Below are 10,644 nucleotides of genomic sequence, written 5' to 3'. Positions count from 1 at the left end.
GCTAAAAACTTTTTTTTTTCTTTATATTTTTAGGAAATTTTCTTTATTTTTACTACTTCTTCTTTAGGTTTTTGCTTTGTATTTTTCTCAGCTTTAATATATATATATATATATATATATATATATTCTAGTTTTAGGTGTTATGATTAGAAGCATGTTTAGGCCAGAATAGGGGTTTCTACCTCAGGGCATGTTATGCAGCCTCGACCTTAGATACGCACCCTAGGAGGCCTGTGTACACAACCTTAGTCATTCTTAAGTAGGCTCTTTTAGAATCTTAATTATGAGATCAAGACATTCTGGTGAGTATAAATGGTGTTATTTATAATGTTGTTTGTTTGTCATTTATCTTTCAATAACTTATATTAGAAACTTGCTTAGAATGTTTAAATCTTGTTAGAAATATGCTTAGGATGATTGAATCTTGTTAGAAGCATGCTAAGGATTTGGGTGTGTTGAGAACGGGGTAGCTTTCAAAACCCTAGGGATTGAATATTTGTTTTTTAATTCGTCAATGATGTGTTCAGAATGTGTGCTTTTGTTTGTGCCTTACTTTCAATTCATGCATGCATAGGAAAGGTTCATCTTAGGGGATCCTTATTGAAATATGACTATGAGGTAAATAAATGGAGGTTAGCCCACTCAACAGAGGTTTGGGTGCCCTATACGAATATACCTTCTTAAATTTGTGCCCTAATTTTGAACCCATTTTTGGTTTGTTAGAGCTCTATATAAAGATTCAAACCGAGCTCTGGACAAAAACCAAATGGAGACTTCCCACCCATCAGGCTAGTGGCATGCTCATATGCCAATTAGGATGGACCCACAATTGCACCTTTTACACATGAGGGTGCCCACAAGGCCTTAAAATCCAACTTAGTATGTCATAGGGGAATGACATGCATGGTGGTGTTAGCAAACCCAAAACCACCAAATGAAAGCCAAGACATTGTGGTGATGGGAGCTTTAATATACGTTATTGTTTAGTGTTGCTGTGTTTGGTTTAAGTATATTTTGTTAAAATTTAGTTGTGGTTTCTATGATTGGAAAATGAAATTATATAGGACTAGAATTTTGGTTTCTTACTAGTTCTATTGGAAATAGATTTTGTTAAAATTTAGTTGTGGTTAGTTTTGTGATTGGGGAAATGAATTTATTATTTTGTGATAATTTTTTTGTTTTTCATCAAGTTTTTTATTTTTATTATTTATTATTTTAGTTTTATAGAAAAATGTCAAGCATTGTCATTAGAAAAGAGATTAGCCAAAATTAGCTATGAGTACATTATTGATGTGTGGAGACATCCTCCGTTTACACAGATAAACCACTAAAATGTTTAGAGTTATAAGTTATAAAATTACCTTATATACGAATATGAGAAAAACTAAGAGCACAAAAGGTAAGTGTAAATAATTTAGCCTCAACGATATGAGGTGACCATAGGATTGGAGGAGAAGGATTCATCTTCATTACTAAGAACTTTAATGATAACTTCGGAGTCATCCTCTAAAATAATGGATGAAAGACGGAGATCTTGAGCGAAACTTAAAAGCCCTCACTACTACCATGAATTCTACATCAGAAACTGAGTGGAGTATGAGTATTTTCTCTTTCATAGACACCAAAAACAAGCCTTGAGAATTTCGTACAACCACCCCAATCCCTGCTTCTCTAGATTCCTTAAACACTGCACCATCAAAATTTAACTTTGACTAAAGGGTTTATCAAAGGAGACCAACGAACCGGATCTGGATTTAAGGCAGTGGGAGAAGAAGATTTTACTGGGATGGCCCAAATAAAATCAGAGAGGAATTGTTTTGCCATCAGGATCACATAATTAATAGGAAAATATTTGTCCTCTACTTGAAAGTCTATTTCTACAGAACCAATTGCAAAAACATCCAAATCCTTTTTTTTTCCTCAATTATGTGTTGCACCAAATCAAAAAACTAGGACTTTCTCAAAAAAAAAAGAAAAAAAAAAAAAAAACTTGGAGAAGTGGTTAACTTGGCGAAAACCTCACGTTGGATCAGAGTCCCATACAACCAAAACTCCAGGACGGTAGCCATAATGCGTGAATCACATTCACGGGAAGTTGCTTATAATGTTCACAAACATCTTTAGCTAACATATTCCTTCGGACTAAATTAGTTTTCATTTTTTTTATAGCGTAATTAAGAGTGATAGTATTGTAATTTTTTTTGTAAGACAACGTAATTCAAATAGTATTGCAATTTTTTTTGTAAGACAATGTAATTCAAATTTCATTTGAATAATCAAGTATTTTATTAAATTGTGGTTTTCTTGAGTTGATCCTTAAATAATCAAGGGTGATTTTAAATTGTAAAAGCCTAGATGTATGGATAAAATATTGTCAATTGAGTATTCATTTTGGGATACACATGCATTTGACCTAACATTTTCTTTGGTCATGGTTATCACACCCACGTTGACGTCTATTGAGCCCAACCAAGCTTCCCAATACGAACAAGTTGTAAAGTTTTAAAAGATTTCAATACTATTGATCATTCACATTAATGTGACCTCATTCATCTCATTAGAAGTATAGAAATTGCACAATTCACACCATTGTAACATTTGAATCTACCCAATATTCCTTTTCAAGAATTTTTTACTTTGTCAAGACTCAAGATACAAAACAGCCGCATTGTTCTATTCTACCAAATTAAAAGACCCCCCCCCCCCCCCCCCCAAACCAAAAAAAAAAAAAAAAAAAAAAAAACCAAACATGGCTAATTTATGCGGGACAAAAGGTGATACTGAAACTCGCTGCCCCACTGCAACTATAAATTGGAGGTTGATTATCACCAGGAAAAGTGTGGGCTAGACCACGTGCTTTCTTGAAGACTTGAGTACTCATTAGGCTGGCAAGTCTGTGGATTAGCAAAATTTCCAAAGCAACAATGTTTTGGATCCTTTAAAGCATCACAAGCACCATGACGTGAATTGGTGCTATAATCTCTAAAATTTGAAGGGGAAATCCTACTACATGAAGACGTGAGACGAAAGGGTTCGACTAATTCAATGCCTCCCTGATTCCAACAAGGGATTAAACAAGGATTTCCTTATCGTCTCCGGTGAATGGCATGATGGCGTTCCGTGCCCCATAGTAGAAGGAGAACCAGGTGGGGTATAGGGAATGGAAGGTCGCCGACCCTTTGCGCCATTCTAATCTGATGTGGTTCGATAACTAACCATGCATATGTGTTTTTCTTTTGCAGATCCACACGCTTTTCAACGGCATTTTCACTTAGTTAACCGGGTGGACTTGGAGACTGTTCTACAAGCGGCAGTTTTCGTAAATGACTATCCTTGCCCTTGGCCACTAAGTTAGGCGGGCACACATTGCTAAAATCTTGAGCACAATCCACCACGGAGCATGGTCCAGAACCACCAACTAGAGACTCACCAATGGGTTGGATCCGGACCAGCACGTTATGCCCGTGGTTCAAGTTCAGTTCATAGGAGACCACAAGGGGATTGGTTTGTACTGGCTGGTTAATAGTGAAATTAAGCATGGTCACTAGGGAATTGGGTACTAGCCATTGGCAAATTTTGTTGCCACCACAATCTCCAGTTTCACATGAAAAATAATTTGAGGCATTGAGGCTGCACTTGGTCCTCCCCCAAATGAAAACCTTCCATTGATCAGGCATTTGGAGTGATTTTGAAGTTCCTGAAGTGAACTCAGATCACTATTGCCAATTATTGATGGGGTGGCTATTAGTTTTTAGATCCCTGTAAATTAGATTGTTTAACCTAATTAGTTAACTAAGTGAATACTTAGGTTTATTATTCAGATCTAGGTTAAAACAATAAAATCATATCATGTAAAGCAGTGGAAATATAAAGAACAAAACGATATGATGACCTAGGAAAACCAAACCGGTAAAAAACTTAGGGAGGATTTAACCTAACTATTCTTAAGGTAAAAAGCAAATCCACTATAGAGAATCGAAGTTTACAATAAGACTTAGACCACTAACATTCTATTACTACCACATGTAGAACTTACTGATACGACCACGTGTAAGCTTCGAATCTACGAACTCTTTCTCTATTAGGCCTTTGCAACACAAGCATCCACACTTGTGATAAAAAGTACAAACTCTTCTGTTTGTGATTCCAAGACCACCCTTGAAGGTTTAGATCATCAACACCTTTGATGACTAGAGAAGGCAGTAACTTCTACGACATCGGATCTTTAGATACTTCAAGGAATAACACCGGTAGAAGATATGAGAGAGTTTTTTGGGTACAAAACTCTAGATACAAAAGAGGCACACTCTTCTCTCTCTGAAAAGCCTTAAAAACCCTCTCTAGGGTTAGCTTATAATGTCCTTTAAATACTGGAAAAAATGGCTTGTGATTTGGGTTTCAAATGGCCAAGTTATAGGCTTTTTATGTTTGCTAATTTTTTATTGATATGTGACTTTCAATCGATCGAGTACCAATCAAATGACTTTCGATTGATCAAGTACCAATCGAACGAAATAGATTGTAACTCTTTTTTTTTTTCATCCCGAACTTAAGTTTTTTGTCTTGGACTTTAATGTAGATCATTCTAAACCAATAAGACTTAGTTTTTATCATGGTTTGCCAACATTACAAACTCAAAACCTAACAGTGGCACCAAACCATATTGACTGAGTGCATTGTGTTAAAGACATTTTTATGTAATTGACATATCTTTTGATAAAACGCACTTTACTTGTATTTGGGTAAATCTAAGTAGGTTCAAGATGATCATTACAAGTGGTTAAATTGAAGACATGAAGATTACTCAAGAGCTGCTCAAGAAAAGTGCAATTTACAGGTCTCGATATCTCCTCGATAGAAGCTCGATTTGTCGAGATTCATTAAAGCTCGACACATGTCTCGATTTATCGAGCTTATTGGATTCAGACTATAGCTTGCAACATTTTTATTCTAAAAGACTATTTATTTATGGGTTTGTATAATCCTTATAGGACTAGGAAAACCCAAGGTTTGTGGGTTTGTATAATTCTTATTGGATTAGGAAAGCCCAAGGTTTGTGTCAACCTATTTGGAATAGGAGAGCCTATTAAGCTCCTATTTAAAGGAGGTGCAAAAAGAAAAACCTAACCCTAGAGAGCTTCATAAGGTTTTCTTTTTGAAACCTTAGCCTCTTCCTACAGAAGAAAGAGTTATTGTTGCGTTTCTTGTACGCCTTTGGATTCTGTAACCAAGCAAAGTCTCTTGTACCAACATTAAAGATCTTATTGGTGTTTCTATGTGAAGCTGCTGCGAATCAACTACAATAATCAAAGGGTTGTCGTGGAGTTAGTCACGTACTTTGATTCGTGCAAAGAAGTAAGCCGCGTACTAGGATCCACACATCATATTGGTTAGTCACGTACTAGAAGCCTTGCATTGAAAAGGAGAGATTGTCACTACAGAACAAGTCCAATTGAGTATTGGAGTAAGGGTTCAACTGTAGGTTGGAATAACGTACTGAGATTCCTTTACTTGTAACCGCTTGTTGTGATAATTGTGGATTCTCGGGAGTGACGACCTTAAAATCACCTAGTGGGGTTTTGTCTTGGTGATTTTTTCCATTCGTAAACAAATCACCTGTGTCAAATTTAATATCCGCTGCATTTAGTTATTTGGTGATTTGTTTGTACTACCACACTCATTGCATGTAATTAAATCTAATTAATTTCACTTGGCTAAATTAATTGGTTAATTTATCACAAAAGGTCAATACATTCTTGGCCTATCACATTAGTTCTCATAGTTGAAGGTTACTGTTGACTGTCCACCTGAAAAATATTGTTTCAAACTTAGAAAGTATATATTACTTTTGAAAAATAGTGTTTCAAATTTCAAGTATACATCTTCATATCCACAATTAAAACGAGAAATAAATAATGTGCATGGAATTTGTACACTAAATGAGTGTGCAAAATTACTACTTTACTCGATCCCCTCATACCTTCTTTTTTTTTTTTGGTTAAAACATTAAAACCTCACCCCATACTTGAACTTGATACGTTCAAGAACTTTGTACGTGATAAGTTGATATCACTTTGCCAGTTTGCCTAAACCACTTTAGATAGTGTGATCTTGATAAAAGTCAATACATTGTCTCCTCATAAATATCAATATTAAGGTGCATTTAAAATTTACACATATCTGTGATATACTACCATTTAGAAAAAGAAAAGAGAAGGGCGTATCAATCAGTTACCTGTAATGAGTAAGAGAAGAAGGATGGTGAAGAAAGCTTCGCCAGGCATTGAACCTTCGCTTTTGAGTAAAAAATATAAGTTGGAATTACCAAATAAGTTAAGAAAGGGGGAATTTATATATAGGAAAGGTAGGGTTTGTATTTTGAAGGAAAGCCAAGCGTGATTGGCAAGTTAAAAATTTATTGATTCCATCAAAAAATTGACTTTGATACAAATCAATTCCTGTATCATTCATTCATATGTATATATTTGAACCTTTGCTTTTGACTTTTGAGTTGAAAATGTAAATTGGAATAACCAAATTAGTAAGGGATTGTTTACAAGAAAGGCACTGGATGCATGATTGGCGAAGTTAATATTTGATTGATTTTAGGCTTCCATCCCATTTATTTTGTTTTGACTAAAATTCACTCGAGGATTGAGATTCAGTGCAATAGTCAAATTAAAAGTTTCAAAAGTCACTTTTAATCTCAGCTCTTAAATTCAAAATAAATAAGTAAATAACGTTCAACTTTTTTACAGTTACACACACACACATAAAGCTGAAGCGTAATATTTATTATTATTATGCTCCTATTAAGCCACATTAACGACCACATCATCCACCTATTTCCAACATTCTTTTTAATTTTTTTTCTTATTAATTTCTCAACTTATTGTTATACTTTCTCTAACTTTTCCTCTTCCTTTTACCTTTTCATCTCCCCACTACTATCTACCTTAATATCACTTTTCTTCTATCTTTTTATCTTCCTCTATTTTTTACTTTTCTTATCCCCCTCCTCTTATTATAAATTTACAATTCTCTTTTTTATTCCATTCATAGGTTTTTCACATAGAAAATGTTATTCTCGTGGACTGAATAGGACCAAAGTGGACATAATGGACTGAATGGGACCATATTGGATAGAAATAGGACCGAAGCGAACATACTGGACCAAAGCGGACTGAATAGGAACGAAGTAGACAGAATAAACTAAATAAAAGCAAAGTGGACTGAATGGTCCGAATAGGACTAAAGTGAATCAAAGTGGACAGAATGGACCGAATAGGACCAAAATGAACAGAATAGGGCCAATGTGGACTGAATAGACCAAATTGGACATAAGTGGACTGAATAAGACTATATTGACTTAATTGGACCAAATAGAACTTTAGTCGACAAAATGGACTAAACAAAACCGAATAGAATCAAATTGGACCAAAGAGGATAGAATGGACCAAATAGAACCAATGTGGACTGAATTTGACTTTTAAATATTTATCATTTTTATTGCATTTAAGGCTCATATTTCTTATTTCTAGTGTCTATTTTACTATTTTCTTTGTATTTTTTTTTAACTCAAAACTAAAGAATTTAGCCCAAATATAATAAAATTTCATACTTTTCAACCCAAAAATTAAGAAAAAAAAAACAAATTTTGAGCTAAACTTAAAAAGAAAACCTACAAAAATAATCAATTTGAGGCCCAATTAGTCTAAAATGGACTTAAGGGGAATAAAAAATTGACCGAGTGGATTGAATTGAACTGAGTGGATCAAATTAAACCGAATGGGACTGAAGTAGACCTAATTGGACTGAATATAAATTGTTTAATTTTTAGGGAAAACAAATTATCATAAAAAAATTTTAGAGAAAAATTATACATTATATTATAATAAAAAATAATTATTTATTCCCACACATCATGTGGGTCTGTGACTGGTTTTTTTAATTTCTCTCTCATAACTAAGAGTTAATTGCATGGTGCAATAGCAATATTTTATCGGGTCTTAATCCAATGTTGTCACATATACAAATTAATAGATTCTATTTGGAAGGATTAATTTCAATGATTTTATGCTTCTACATATAATTGAAACAAATTCTTTAATTTTAGAAAATAATGTGTTAGGTTCTAAAGATTTAGAATTTAATATTTAGAATCATTGTTGTATTGTGTTGGTAAACCGAGAACAAAACATGTCTAGTCTAGGTGTCTAGGCAATGCTTAAAAAAGGAAGTTTCAAGTTTTGAAATCCAGCTAATTACAGAAAAGGAAGTGAAGTTTTGCCTTTCTTGACCAATCGAGAATTAGGCTCGACTGATTGAAAATCTCAGGTATAGTTTTTTTGTAGAATTTTTAAACAGGCTCAAAGCCTGCAAAAATGATTAGGGTTTCATCTAAACTTCTCCACATATAAAATGGAAAACCTAGCCACGTTTTGAGGGTGCTGAAGAAGACTTGTGTGTTACTCTTTGTGAGATTTGAGAGGTTTCATACCTTCTAATTACACAAGAATTTACCAGAGCCAAAACTACAATCAAACATTGGTAGAACATAGTTGCTACATCAAGATCAACAAGTGAAGGTGATATGAAACCTTTGAGTGGGATCTCAAAGTCACAAGCAAGGGTGCTTGTGTTGGTGTAAATCCAAGGAGAGAAAGAGTACATGAATTCGGAGCTTGCACGTGGTTGTCTCAGTAAGTTACTACATGAGTTAGCAATAGATTTAGGGTTAAATTTGATTGTAAAAACTTCAATTCTCTTATAGTGGATTTACTTTATCTTGAGGATAGGTAGGTCAAATCCTCCCCAAGTTTTTACATTGAAATGGTTAGTTTCATTGGTTTTCCAAGGTTATTATATTGTAGTGTTATTTACTTTTTAACATTTTTGCATGATATGATTTATTTGTGTTTAACCTAGATCTGAAAATTAATCTAAGTAATCACTTCAGTAAGTTACTACATGAGTTAGCAATAGATTTAGGGTTAAATTTGATTGTAAAAACTTCAATTCTCTTATAGTGGATTTACTTTATCTTGAGGATAGGTAGGTCAAATCCTCCCTAAGTTTTTACATTGAAATGGTTAGTTTCATTGGTTTTCCAAGGTCATTATATTGTAGTGTTATTACTTTTTAACATCTTTGCATGATATGATTTATTTGTGTTTAACCTAAATCTGAAAATTAATCTAAGTAATCACTTGGTTAATAAATTAGGTTAAACAATCTGTTTAAGGGGTCTAAATGAATATACAAGTGGTATCAGAGTAGGTTAGTTCTTGTTTATGGGTTCTTAACCTAGAGTTGATCCTTGACCCTTGTTGTCATGGAATACGGTCACTCTCTTGTGATCCCCCCACACTTTGATGGAAATAATTATGCTTATTGGAAAGTAAGGATGAAAGCCTTCTTGAAATCCGTTGATGATAGAGTGTGGATGTCTGTTGAGAACAGTTGGTAAAGACCAAACCACTACTACTGGTGAATGGTCTACTGCCCAAAAGGAAGCAACAAGCTTCAATAACAAGGCTATGAATGCGATATTCAATGCTATGTTTATGGAAGAATTTAAGAGAATCTCAAATGTGGAGATTGCTCACACTACATGGAACATCTTGCAAACAGTGCATGAAGGCACTAAGGCAATAAAAATTAATAAACTGCAGCAGTTGACATCTAGATTTGAAAGTATTAGAATGTCTGATGATGAGTCTTTTAATGAATTCTATGCTAAGTTGAACGATATTGTCAATTCTAATTTTAATTTGGGTGAAGTTTATGATTAACCTAAAATTGTTTGAAAAAATCATAGATCTTTGACTAAGGATTTTAGACCCAAAGTGACTGTCATAATTGAAAATAAATATGTTGACTTTATCCCTGTAGATGAACTTATAAGATCTCTTCAGTCATATGAATCTGATTTACCAAAGACTAATAAATCCAAATCTATGGCTTTGAAATTTGTTGATGATGTTGATGATTGTGGATTTGATGATGAACTCTTATCTACTGAGATTGCTTATCTTTCCTAGAACTTTAGAAATTTTCTGAGAAATAATAATAGGAGGGCAAGAAATAGAAACAATGTTAATATTAAGAATGTGAAGAAGAATGACACTGCCAAAAACAATAATGCTGAAAAATTAAAAGAAAAAGTAGGTCAATCTTCAAATAATTCTTTAGGACAACAGTGTTATGGCTGTCAGGGTTACGATCATTTGAAATCTAAGTGTCCAACTTTCTTGAGATCAAAAGGTAAGGCTATGGCTGTTACTTTGAGTGATGATGAAGTTTCTGATTAAGAGTCTGAAAGTGATCAAGAAGGAAACTTCATGGCTTTCACTGCTACTGTTATAGTAAGTGAAATTGAGACTGTTGATGAGAACCCTTCTGATGGGGAACTCTTTGAGAATGCAGATTTGCAGGAAGCTTACAACAAGCTTTGCAAGATAGCAGCTAAAGATGCTATGACTGTTGAATTAGGGTTGAAAAAGATAAACACTCTTGAACAAGAAAAGAAAAATTTGCTGCTAAAGTTGTTTGATGCTAATGAACTCTTGAACTCTGTTAAGATTGAGAACATGTCTTTGCTTTAAAATGTTAAAAGTTAAAAGTTTAGAATTAGAATTATCT

The sequence above is a fragment of the Quercus robur genome, chromosome 7 (genome assembly GCF_932294415.1).
Source record: "Quercus robur chromosome 7, dhQueRobu3.1, whole genome shotgun sequence".
In the NCBI taxonomy this organism is placed as follows: domain Eukaryota; kingdom Viridiplantae; phylum Streptophyta; class Magnoliopsida; order Fagales; family Fagaceae; genus Quercus; species Quercus robur.
The sequence above is the reverse complement of the archived record's forward strand: the minus strand, read 5'-3'. Positions refer to the sequence as shown.